The 12,153-nt window shown below is 39.6% G+C and overlaps 1 protein-coding gene across 18 annotated transcripts in view; it reads right to left on the reverse strand.

Annotated features, from left to right (window-relative positions):
- The window catches only part of KIAA1109 (KIAA1109 ortholog), a 200,129-nt gene extending 189,129 nt beyond the window's left edge, over window positions 1–11,000 (reverse strand). For 14 of the 18 annotated variants that reach the window (XM_021101630.1, XM_021101618.1, XM_021101634.1 and 11 more), the window contains exons 1-2: window positions 10,689–10,940; window positions 9,158–9,244 (exon numbers count right to left, since the gene is read on the reverse strand). The gene's annotated coding sequence lies outside the window, so the exon portion shown is untranslated. Of the gene's footprint in view, window positions 1–9,157; window positions 9,245–10,688 lie in introns of all 18 variants that reach the window. The other 4 variants (XR_002346814.1, XM_021101620.1, XR_002346813.1 and 1 more) reach the window with 3 other exon arrangements.

Raw genomic sequence — 12,153 nt, forward strand, 5'->3', positions numbered from 1 at the left:
ACTGAGAAAATAGGGGAAAATGTCAAATAATAGGGAAACAACAGTTAAGTAAATTATGGTACACTCTTGCCATAGAAAATAATATGCAGCATTTTTTAAAAGAACAAAATAGTTCTACAGGGGATAATACAGAGAAATGTCTAGGATATACATAATGTCAGCAGAAGAAAAACAAGTTGAGCAACAAACTGAATAGTAGTTCACTTATGTTTAAAAAGAAAAGACTATCTTATTGTATGTAGTACATATGTACTACCATATAGATATATATGGCATATGTAAGGTGTGTGTATATATACCTACTTTTACCAATCTGCAGAAACATTAGCAAAGCCATGAGTGGTCACCTCAAAGGAGAACACTGGGAGGCGGTTTAAGGGAAGGAAAAGGATGAGTAAAGCAGGACTTTTTTTCACTCTTCATACCTATTATTTAAATGTTTTACAACTGTCATGTAATACTTCCCACAATTTAAAAAGAAAAACAGAGGGTAGTGGTTGGAAGACAGGACACAACAGGTGAGAAAGGGGCTTTTCCTGCCCAAGCACACATCTCTTGGCCTCTCCTTATAACTACGGCCTACGAATAGGTATCTCCCAACCCAAAAGAATCAACTTGGTCATCTGTCATTCTACCACCAAGTTTTTCTTTCTATAGTTTTTAAATCCCTGTCCTTTTATAAAGTTAAAATGCAAATACCTAATGATATCAAACTCAAAGCCTTCATCAAAACATCAGAAAGATCAGTTAATGCCTTAGCAAGAATTATTTGATAGCCCTGAGTATAAAAATGGAAGGAAGAACAGCTGCACTGCTCTAGAAACAGGAGATGAGCAAGCTATAAACAGGAAGGAAGTAAAGAACACTAGCAGGAAAGAAATTAGAGGAAGGGAGAAAGAGGAAGCAGTTACCAGGGAAAAACAGAAGAGTCAAAAGGTCCTGCTTTTGTATTGCTCCAAAAGCAGACCATTATATGCATTAAGAGTGTGGACTATGTACTAGACCAGGAGGGTTCAAATACCAGTTCTGACGTTATAGTTGTATGACCAGGGGTAAGTTATTTAACCTCTCTGTGCTCTAATTCTTCATCTGTAAAATGAGGACACTGACAGTATTTGCCTCACAGAGAACTGTGAGAACTGATGAGTTTGGATATGTAAAGCATTTAGAGCAATGAACACCTGGCACACAACAGATAATATACTGTATAAATGCCTGATACTGGTAACCAATCCCATTGGTGTCCTGCCCATATACAGTGGACACTCACCTTTATGCAGGAAGACGCTTCATTCTGAAACCTATAATACCCTGCTGTGGACTGCTTTCTGACTGTAGGAACATGCTCAAGTTTGTACTTGGGGCAAGCCAGAAATGCCAGAGTTAATGTCAATGATGGCTAGGAAGTTGGTGGGTAAACACCTGCAGCTCCCCTGCTCTTGGCTTGGGAGAACTCTGAGGTATATTCTATTTGGTCTCTGAGAGTTCCCCAGTGGTAGTAAACTCCAGATGCCCACAGTGGTAACTGTACCTAGCATTTATGACACTGTATTATAATTATCAGTTTAGAAGTCTGTCTCCTCCCACCCCAAACATCTCTTTAAGGATGTGTCTGCCCTATTCATTTGAGTATGCAATATTCAACAAAGTTCCTGGTATGCAGTAGCCTCTCAACAAATACTTGTTTCATAAATGACTGAAATAAATGCATCACTATAGAAAGTACATAATTATAAACTACTCACGAAGTTAAGCAAGTATTTCCACTGTATTCAAGGCCAAAGAACTCCTAACTGATCTTTTTCACACTCAAGAAAATTTGGGTTTCATTTGCTTGAGTTTAAAAAGAGGACATCCAACATTTTGATAACTCAATTCAAAATATAATAAAAATAAAGGAAAAAAATTAATCATACTCAAATCCCTCCTGCAACAATAAAGTCACAATTATTTGTATAAGTCACAATTATTTGTATCTTCAGACCATTATACTAAAATTCTCTTCATTTAATCACAGTTCGTTTTCCATAAAGGAAACTACATGCGTTTCAAGAGCTGGAAAGTAAATCAACTTTATAGCTCTTTTTTGAACTTAATCAGCATTCACATTCTCATCATCATGAAGCATGAATACCTATTAGCACACAGCAGCATTCTTTGCACTAGAAATTCTGTAAAGTATGCACTTTGTACATATTTCTGCATTGTTTATCCACAGACAAACTTGACTGATTTTACATTAACTGTTATAGAATACATACTTAACTTGAAAACTTTCAAGCTACCGTTTGGTTTTTGTAAAATTATCTTGAGATACTTTTGCTGGGGTCCCAATTTCAGTCGTTTATGTCCTCCTTACTTAGAAGCCAGGTAATTGACCCAATGATCTCAGTAAATACCAACACAAAGAAACTGCCCACACAGACTGCTTACCTTTCCTATGGCATGATGATATCTCAAAACAAAACACAAATCAGATCACAACATTTTTATCCAAAATGAAATTTTAAGAGTGTTAAATTTATTGACTGTTTCTACAACAGCCCAAGTTGTCTGAGCACTCACCAAAAAAAGGCAGAGGGCCTGAAATAAGTAATTTTGAGATGCTCCTTCCAATTCTATGATGCTGTACAAATAAATATACAAAACAGAATACAGAAAGGACCTGTAATTGAACATCTCATGGAAAAGAAATATGTAAACGTTTACATTTAAGACACTACTGGAACTTAACATATAGTGATTTTAAGAGCCCTCTATGCCTAAAAAGTTTTGCCCATCAGGATACAAGCATAAAAATCCCACCATCCATTTCTTCAAACAGAGTACCAACCAATATTCTCTCTTAAAATGCTAAGATACCCTTAGAGTGTATCAATAATAGCTACCATTAATTATTAACCCATGTTATTAATATAAATCAATTCCTTAGATTAGTTTTCTCATTAATAAGCTGGACTCAAGAATATCCTAAAAGGCTTGAGATTCCTGAAGATGGGAAAACTTGAAAAAAGAGATGGAAAGAGATGGTGGGAAAAAAATGTAGTTTCCTTAACAAATTTGGCCAGGGTCAACAGCTTTGTGTACATAAAGCAACATATAATATACTATTCTGTTAATTTAAACAAAATAGGCAATTATCCTCTTAGGTAAATAGATAAGGTATAATCTTCTCTACCTAGAAAGAGTCATTCCAGGTCCCTTTCAGCACCAGTATTCTACATGCATCAAGCACAGTCTGACATATTAACTATTAACTAACTCTAAGACCAACAGATTTAAGTGGTAAAATAACAATCAGAAAAAAAAAAAAATGGTATCCTGGAATGAGAGTAGGCTTTAAAGCAGATTTGAAATGGAAAGCTCCTTCAATTCCCTCTATCTTTTCCTTAGCTGTGAAATAACTTGAGCAAGTTACTGAATATCTGAGCCCCTTTCCAAGTTGTAAAATGGCCATCTCTTCCTTGAAGAGCAAACATAAAACTCATAGCTTGACAAGAAACACATTTTAACAGTGGTAGCTAAGCTACCATTAATTTTTTTTTTAAACCACTTCAACACAAGGTGAAAGCTAAGAAAAAATAAAATGCATACCAGTAAACAATGACTAAAATGAATCTCATTCCTTATAAGAGAAAAATATATATTTACTAAAGAACGGAAATCTATAACCTAAAGAAATTAGTTGACATAAATGACATTCAAGAACACATTAATACAAATAATATAATTCTACAAACACCGTTGAGATTCTTAAAAGCAGATCAAATACCAAAGTACACTGGTCACCAGGCAACTACTGCTGAAGTAGTATTCAGATATGGTGACCAGTAATTCAAACAGTATAAATCAGCAAACTAAACAAATGTAAAGCACTTTTTAATATCACAATCTATGCTACAAAAATAGTTTATCTTACATATGGAAGAATTTTTAACATTTAATAAGTCATATCATCCAATAAAAATATTGCACTTTAGCAAGCCTTTCTTCTATAGCCAGAAATTTATGTTGGTTCACCTAAATACTCATAGAAAGCGCAAAAACAAACAAAACTCTTAGAAACCTGTAGAGAGCACATCTACTAACAATGGGATAAAAAGAGCCAACTTCAGCTTCTTCGAATTTAGAAGAAACCATGATTTCTAAATTTTACTCATCTCCAAAGAGTCCATCACAAGTATTTACTACCTTCAATGTATTCTTCAAGTCATCAACAAGAGTTCCAGCAATGGCTCAGCGGTAATGAACTGACTAGTATCCATGCAGACAGGGTTCCACTCTTGGCCTTGCTAAGTAGTTTAAAGATCTAACGTTGCTGTGAGCTGTGGTGTAGGTGGGAGACGTGGCTCGGAACCCATGTTGCTGTGGCTGTGGTGTAGGCCATTGGCTACAGCTCCAATTTGACTCCAAGCCTGGAAACTTCCACATGCCACAAGTGTGGCCCTGAAAAAAAAAAAAAGAATGCTATATATTCCTTCCATCTTGATACACAGGAAGGCAAAAAACTTTTTAAAAAACTAGCATCGGCAAAGCAAAATCCTAAAGGTTTCTTGTAATAAAACTAGTATTTCCATTTTCTTATCTGACCTTTAATCTTCTATTATTTTCTGCCTTAAATCACTTATATCAGAAAACCCTTCTTCTTTTTTTTTTTTTTTTTTTTTTTTTTGGCTTTTTAGTGCCACACCCACCACATATGGAGGTTCCCAGGCTGGGATTGAATTGGAGTTGTAGCCACTGGCCTACACCACAGCCACAACAATGCCAGATCCAAGCCGCGTCTTCAACCTACACCACAGCTTACAGCAACACCGGATCCTTAACCCAATGAGCGAGGCCAGGGATCAAACCTCCGTCCTCATGGATGCTTGTCAGATTCGTTTCCACTAAGCCACAATGGGAACTCCCAGAAAATCCCACTTAATACCTATTCAAACTTCTCACCCAATAAAATAGGGTCTTTGGATATGGGGGAGAGGGAGGAAGAAATTGGCCATGTGTGTTTACCAACACTCTCATCAGGTTCAAAGAAAATATTTTTTATTAGCATGCTGCTGTGCAAAGAGCCCAAAAGGTCCATTTAATAGCCAATTCTTATGAGCTGAGAACACTGCTACAATTGAAAATGAGCTTTTGAGTACATACTGTAAAAAGAGGCTGCTTCAGGAAGTTTAATGCATGTATGATCTTACACAATACTACTGCTGATATCCAACAGAGTATTTTAAAAGGATACGGAGCTGAACAGAAACATACTGTACATATACATAAAAAATGACAAAGTTCAATAAGGTCAGTTGTCTAAAGTCTAGAATGTAAACATTTTGAACAATGTTATCTTACTCTTTGAAATGTTCATTCCATGGTATCAACTTACCATTATAAAATATAGCTACCATAAACTAACATTTATTCACTGCTTGCTATGTGCCAGGCACTGTTCTATACACTTATTTATTGATCTAATAATTAGAAATGACTACCTATTTACAATTCACCATTTTATAGATGAGCAAATTGTTGCTGTGAGAAGCTAGACACAAATATAGCTAAGACAGAGCTGACCTGGGATTTAAACCCTAGACAGTCTCGGAGTTCCGGTCACGGCGCAGTGGTTAACGAATCCGACTAGGAACCATGAGGTTGCGGGTTCGGTCCCTGCCCTTGCTCAGTGGGTTAACGATCCGGCGTTGCCGTGAGCTGTGGTGTAGGTTGCAGAGGCGGCTCGGATCCCGCATTGCTGTGGCTCTGGCATAGGCTGGTGGCTACAGCTCCAATTGGACCCCTAGCCTGGGGACCTCCATATGCCGCGGGAGCAGCCCAAGAAATAGCAAAAAGACAAAAAAAAAAAAAACCTAGACAGTCTCGCTGTAGAATCTGTGTTATACTGCCTCTCATATTGTATATGAGGCAGTATATACAATATAGGTAAACAGATAAGGCAATATATGAGGCAGTATAACACAGAAATCAGCCTGTAATTATCTTTTAGTCCTCAATTTCTTTACTATGAAAAATGAGTTCCTTCCTTCTAGCTCTAAATTCTAGTTTAGGAGCTACTATTGAATGTTACCAAAATCCGTATTTTGGTGTAAAAAATTCATATTTTACCCACTATGGCACCTTAGAATCCTCCACCAAAGAATCCTCCATTAAATCAAAGGTCAGCAACCATTTTTTTAAACTACAGGAAGCAACACATCATCAAGTTACTGAGCCTAATTAGTGGCAAAGGAGGCCAAATTGTAAAGTGAGTCAAATCTCACTGAACCACCTCCCCACTTTTCTGCACGTCTCTCTCACTTGGACATAAAGGCTATGTCTACATATTTTTAAAGAGCTTATTTGCCCCTTAAAGAAACTGACAATTGGGAGGTCACCTCAAGGTTCAGCGGTAACTAACCTGCCTAGTATCCATGAGGACACGGGTTCCATCCCTGAACTCAGTGGGTTAAGGATCCAACATTGCCATAAGCTGTGGTGTTGGTCTCAGACCCAGCTCAGATACTGCTTTGCTGTGGCTGTGGTGTAGGCCAGCAGCCACAGCTACGATTCGACACCTAGCCTGGGAACTTCCATATGCTGCAGGTATGGCCCTAAAAAGACAAAAACAAAAAAAACTAAAAAACTGACAACTGAAAGAAGCTGTGTGGTAGTTTTTATATATGTCCAAAAATTATTTTATATTCTCCCTCCAAGAGGTGGAGCTTAGCTTAATTCATTCCCCTCCCAAGTGTGGGCTGTACTCAGTGATGCAGTTCTAAAAGAATATGGCAAAGCAGTGGTGTGTGTGACTAAGTCAAAAATGGCATCATAGCTTCCTCCTTGCTCTCTCGGATTATGTGCTCCAAGAAGCCTGCTGCCTTATTAGGACACTTAACGAGTGCTAGAGAGGTCCATGTGGTAAGGATTTGAGGCCTCCAGCCAACAGCCAGGTGAATGAACCATCATGGAAGCAAATCCTCCAGCCCCAGTTGAGTACAAGATCTTGGCTACAATTTCATGAAAGACCTGAAGCCAGAGCAACCAGTTCAGTCACTCCCAAATTCCTGACTCACAGAAACTCTGAGATAACAAATATTTTAAGCCACAAAGTTTGGGGATAATTTCTTACTCTGTAATAGATAACTAATAAAAAGTATGAGAATGGTAATTTTGTGAGATCTTACATCTATCTAACCCATCTCCAAGCCTTAATTCCCATTTGCACTACTTTGCTTCTAATTCTCATTTGCCACCTGGATTACAAGGCCTCCAATTGACTGCCATGCTTCTGACCTCATCTCTCTCCAAATCATCCTCCAGATTGTTGCCTATCTGACCATGTTAATTTATTTTCTGAGGTCACACTGACTGAAGTTTCATGTGTACATTATATTTGTACTTCTGTATACACTATAGTGCACTCACCATCAAAAATTTAGTTTCTATGCATTACCACACAGTTGATCCCCTTTTCCCATTTTGCCCTAATCCTTTCCCCTGTAGTAACCACTCTTCAGTTCTCTGTATCTATGTTTCTGTTTGGTTTATTCGTTTGTTCTTTATAGTCCACATATGAATGAAATCATATGTTATTCGTCTGTCTCCATCTTTGTGTGTGTGTGTGTGTGTGTGTGTGTGTGTGTGTGTGTGTGTGTTTGCCATTTCTTGAGCCACTCCTTCGGCATATGGAGGTTTCCAGGCTAGGGGTCAAGTCGGAGCTGTAGCTGCTAGCCTATGCCAGAGCCACAGCAACGCAGGATCTGAGCTGCATCTGCGACCCACACCACAACTCATGGCAATGCTGGATCCTTAACCCACTGAGCAAGGCCAGGGATCAAACCCACAACATCATGGTTCCTAGTCGGATTCCTTAACCACTGAGCCACAACGGGAACTCCTGTTTTTCTCCATCTTATTTCAGTTAGCATAATATCCTCAAGGTGCATCCAGGTTGTCACAAATGACAAAGTTTCATTGTTTTTATAAACAGTTCATACTGTTTTTATGAAACAGCAGTTACATATATATGTATATACACATATATATCAGCATTACTTATAATAGCCAAGATATGGAAACAACTTAAGTACCCATCAACAGATGAATGGATAAGAAGATATCTTTAACCTGAAAAAGAGTATGCTAAAATGAAGTTTGTAAGAATCCTTGTCTCCCACTGTACCTTAAAGTAGCTCTAGTAGAGCATCTTCCTTTATTAACTAAAATGACTTATTATATATATATACAAACATTTATCATGTGAGTAGTGTTGTTTTCCTAGTCTTTTACATAAACCAAAAACATCCTTGTATATGAAACTTCAAAAAAAGGTATGGGTTCACAAAAATGTTATCTGCTAGAAAAAAATTCACTACCTTAGTACTCTCCAGGACCATGATGACCACTACTCTTAACTGAATCCTGAAAAAAAATCCTGGTATATGGTACTCAGTATTTATGAAATGAATTAAGCTTTTCTTTTTTTTTTTTTTTTTTGTCTTTTTGCTATTTCTTGGGCCGCTCCGGCGGCATATGGAGGTTCCCAGGCTAGGGGTCCAATCGGAGCTGTAGCCACTGGCCTACGCCAGAGCCACAGCAACATGGGATCCGAGCCGCCTCTGCAACCTACACCACAGCTCGTGGCAACGACGGATCGTTAACCCACTGAGCAAGGGCAGGGACCGAACCCGCAACCTCATGGTTCCTAGTCGGATTCGTTAACCTCTGCGCCACGACGGGAACTCCAAGCTTTTCTTAATCATGTTTTAACCATGTCTTCTACTAGAACTCATAGTAAAAAATATACCTGAGTTCAACCATGTACAGTATTCTATGAAGAACCCAAAACTCAATTAATTTTCTTCATTTCTTTTTAAAACTCTTTATAACATGGGCAGATTAATGAGCAAGAAAAGAATGAGAGAGAAAAGAAAGTTGACACTTGATAAAATCGAGCCCTTGGCTTTCTCCTGCCAATACACAAGCTAAACACATGACTCAACTGTCGGTCACAGAGCAATAGTTCAAAAAGTAAAGTGATTGGCAGGTCACATTATACACTATCCCCACCCCACCCCCATTCCTAGGCCATTTAAGCAGGTTTAATTACAGCTGAAGCACAAAGTCAGACGATTTCCTCTGAACTTGAATTGAAACCCCAAATATTTACCTGTTTGTTTTTTTCAGTCTGCAATGTTCTGTTTTTCCTTTTCTTGATCTTCAGAAGGCCTTCCTGCAGTGCTTCATCTTCACAAACCTGAAAAGAACACCACTTTAACCAATTATACAAGATATTCTGCTTTATCAGCAGTTTCACCATTTCAGATTAAATGCACTTGTGTGTACACTCGCACATGCAAGGAAAGCTTTAATATTAGTCCAATATTACACCTCCTTCTTTAAAGTTTCCGAGCAAGAAAAACTCCTAAAACTAGAATACGACCACAATCTCCAAACTACAGTCTTCTATAGGTTTCAAAACCATTGTACTTATGGAAAGAGTATGATTTTGATAGTCAGAGGTTCTATAAGTCAAATTCTACCTTTAAAACACACTCCAGGTGTCACCATGAAAAACTTGTTCTCTCAAACTTGCTGACAAGAATGATGCCTCAGTTTCCCTCCTATTCGCAGCACCTGCACACTTGTTATCAAATAAAAATCACCTTGCAAATACCCAAGATGCCTGAGAATGGTAAAGCATACTGATTAAGGAACTGTAAACTGGAGTCTGATTATCTGATCTAAATCACAGCTCTGACTTTGGACAAGTTGTTTTCTAGGGTTATGGGATTTACTTCTCTCATCAGTAAAATGATAGTAATCATGGACTTTACATGATAGAATTGTTATGATGATTAAATAACATGCACATAAAGCATGTATTACTCAATAGTTATATAACAAATATTCTGGTTAATTCGTCTATTTTTATACTTCATGTATCTAGTTAACTTAAATCAGCTTTATCGCTATGCACGGAGTGGAAAGCAGCAACATGAAACCAGCTGAAACAGACGCTTGGACAGTCACGGAAAACAATGATTTCCTTACAGAGGAAATTTACAAGAACTCTTTCCCTTTAACAAGCGGCCCTATCTTGCTACAGTCAAAACTAATGCCAAGAGGGACAGAAGGGGGACAATTCCACAGAAGGAAAATTAACTTTCCTTCACCTTCCTTTGGTCAAAGATGTTTCCACTGAAATGTACTCTTCCATAGTGTAGACTCAGCAAGCACCAATTCAGAATACAAAACAAACCACTGCTCGGGAGTAAAGGGAGTTTCTACAGATCCACAGCCCTTGGTCCAAAATTGACCCTGTATTAAGCAGTATGGGGTCTCCTGTAGCCCGGTGCTAATAGGCTGTAGCCTGAACTTGCAGGTGCACGGTCCTGCCCACGCATCAGCAAGTGGGCGTCGCCCACCCGCCTTATTACCATCTGCAGGGCCAGCTCTTGCATTTGAGCCCCCAGTCATCTGACTGTCATGGCCCTTCCAGGCCTTCTCACTGACCTCCGACACACAATGTACAAGTCCCCCTGCTGCAGGTAAGGATGGCAAAAGAGTAAGAGATGAGTCAACGCCGCAGCAGGCAGCCGCGACAAAGCCAAAATACCCAGTTTCCGACCAGGCTGAGGTACAGAAACGCTGAAGAGTGCTGCCCACCTAACCCTCCCCGGACCGACCCGTCCCCTCACCTGAACGAGCGCCCGGGCGGCCCGGAACGGCTCTAATCTCTCTCCTGGGGACGCCGAGGGCCTTGGGCGGCAGCTGCAGCACTGAGCCGGACCAGGCCTGCAGAGCTCCGTCCGCGCCCAGACCCTCTAACCCCACCACACGCGCCCACTGCCCCAAGTCCAGCCCGGGACCCCAGCCACTGACCCAGAGAGGGGCGGAGGAGGATGGGAGGGGTCCGAATTAGGGCCGGGCGGCACTGCGGCTGCGTCAACTGGTAGCGTCAGACGTCACGGCGCCGGCGCCTCGAGGCACGCCACCTGAGCCCCGCCCTTTCCCCGGGCTGGGGGCGGAGCCTGGGCCTAGAGGCGGAGGTTAGGAGCGAATTTGAAGTCCTTTTGCTCCCTGGTCTAAGAAAATGTTAATGAATAACCTTCCAGAGGTCAGAAGACAGATGAGCACAGTTTGGGACAGATGGCTAACAAAAAGAAAAATCATGTGCTGTGATTTGAACTGAATCCACTCAGAATAGAGAGCAATAATACTCTTATGACTCTAGCAGTAAAGGGAGCTTGATTGTGTGAAACGCTGCCACAGTGAATCCTTCAAGTAAGTCTGTTGTTGTTATAGTAATGAAAAGTGGCTCACCATTTTTAAGGAGAAAGTCTCTTCATGTTATTAGAGAATGAACCCAAGCAAACGACTTCCTGGAGTTAGAGGCTTATTACAGATATTGTGCATAATGTAATAAGAAAAGTGTAAAAGTCTTAGGTCTGTAGAAGTTTTCTGATTGCTTGGAGCAGATGTGAAATACGCACATAAGACAACTAGAAATGTAAACCGTAATATACCAGCAATAGTTAACACTGTCAAGCACGAGCCAGGCACTTTATATTTACTGACTCATTTAATGCTCCCCAAATCCTGTGAGATAAATACTCTTATTATGCCCACTTATTTCCACTTAACAAATTAAAAACTAGGGTACAGAGAGGTTACATAACTTGCCAAACTGGAGAGCTAGGGTTCCCAATCAGTATGACTCCAAAGTTCACTCCCAGGCACTACCATATACTGACTCAAATTCTAAATGTCTACAATCTCTAGTTCTGACTTCCCTCTTGAGCTGAAGTGCTACTCTCCTAACATTTTTAAATGAGAGTTTCACTTTTACCTCAAAAGTGACAGCTATGAAGCCAAATTTAAGATAAAGCCAGAAAAGGCTGAACACATGAGGTACAGGTGTTAACCTTTATTGCCTATAAGGAAATAGAAGGCCTATGAAAGGATTGGATGAAAGCCAAGAATGAAAAAGCATATAACTATCTTACTACTTCCACCTGCCACCAGGGCACCCCCTACGTCCCTTATTCGAAATAACGTTTTAGAATTTATTTCTGTACTTACACAGAGAAATTAATTGCAATAGTCTTTTTCAAAGTCTGAAAAAATCTCAGTCATTCTTAATCTTTACTTCCTAGTAAGGCT

The sequence above is a fragment of the Sus scrofa genome, chromosome 8, assembly GCF_000003025.6.
Source record: "Sus scrofa isolate TJ Tabasco breed Duroc chromosome 8, Sscrofa11.1, whole genome shotgun sequence".
Taxonomy (NCBI): Eukaryota; Metazoa; Chordata; class Mammalia; order Artiodactyla; family Suidae; genus Sus; species Sus scrofa.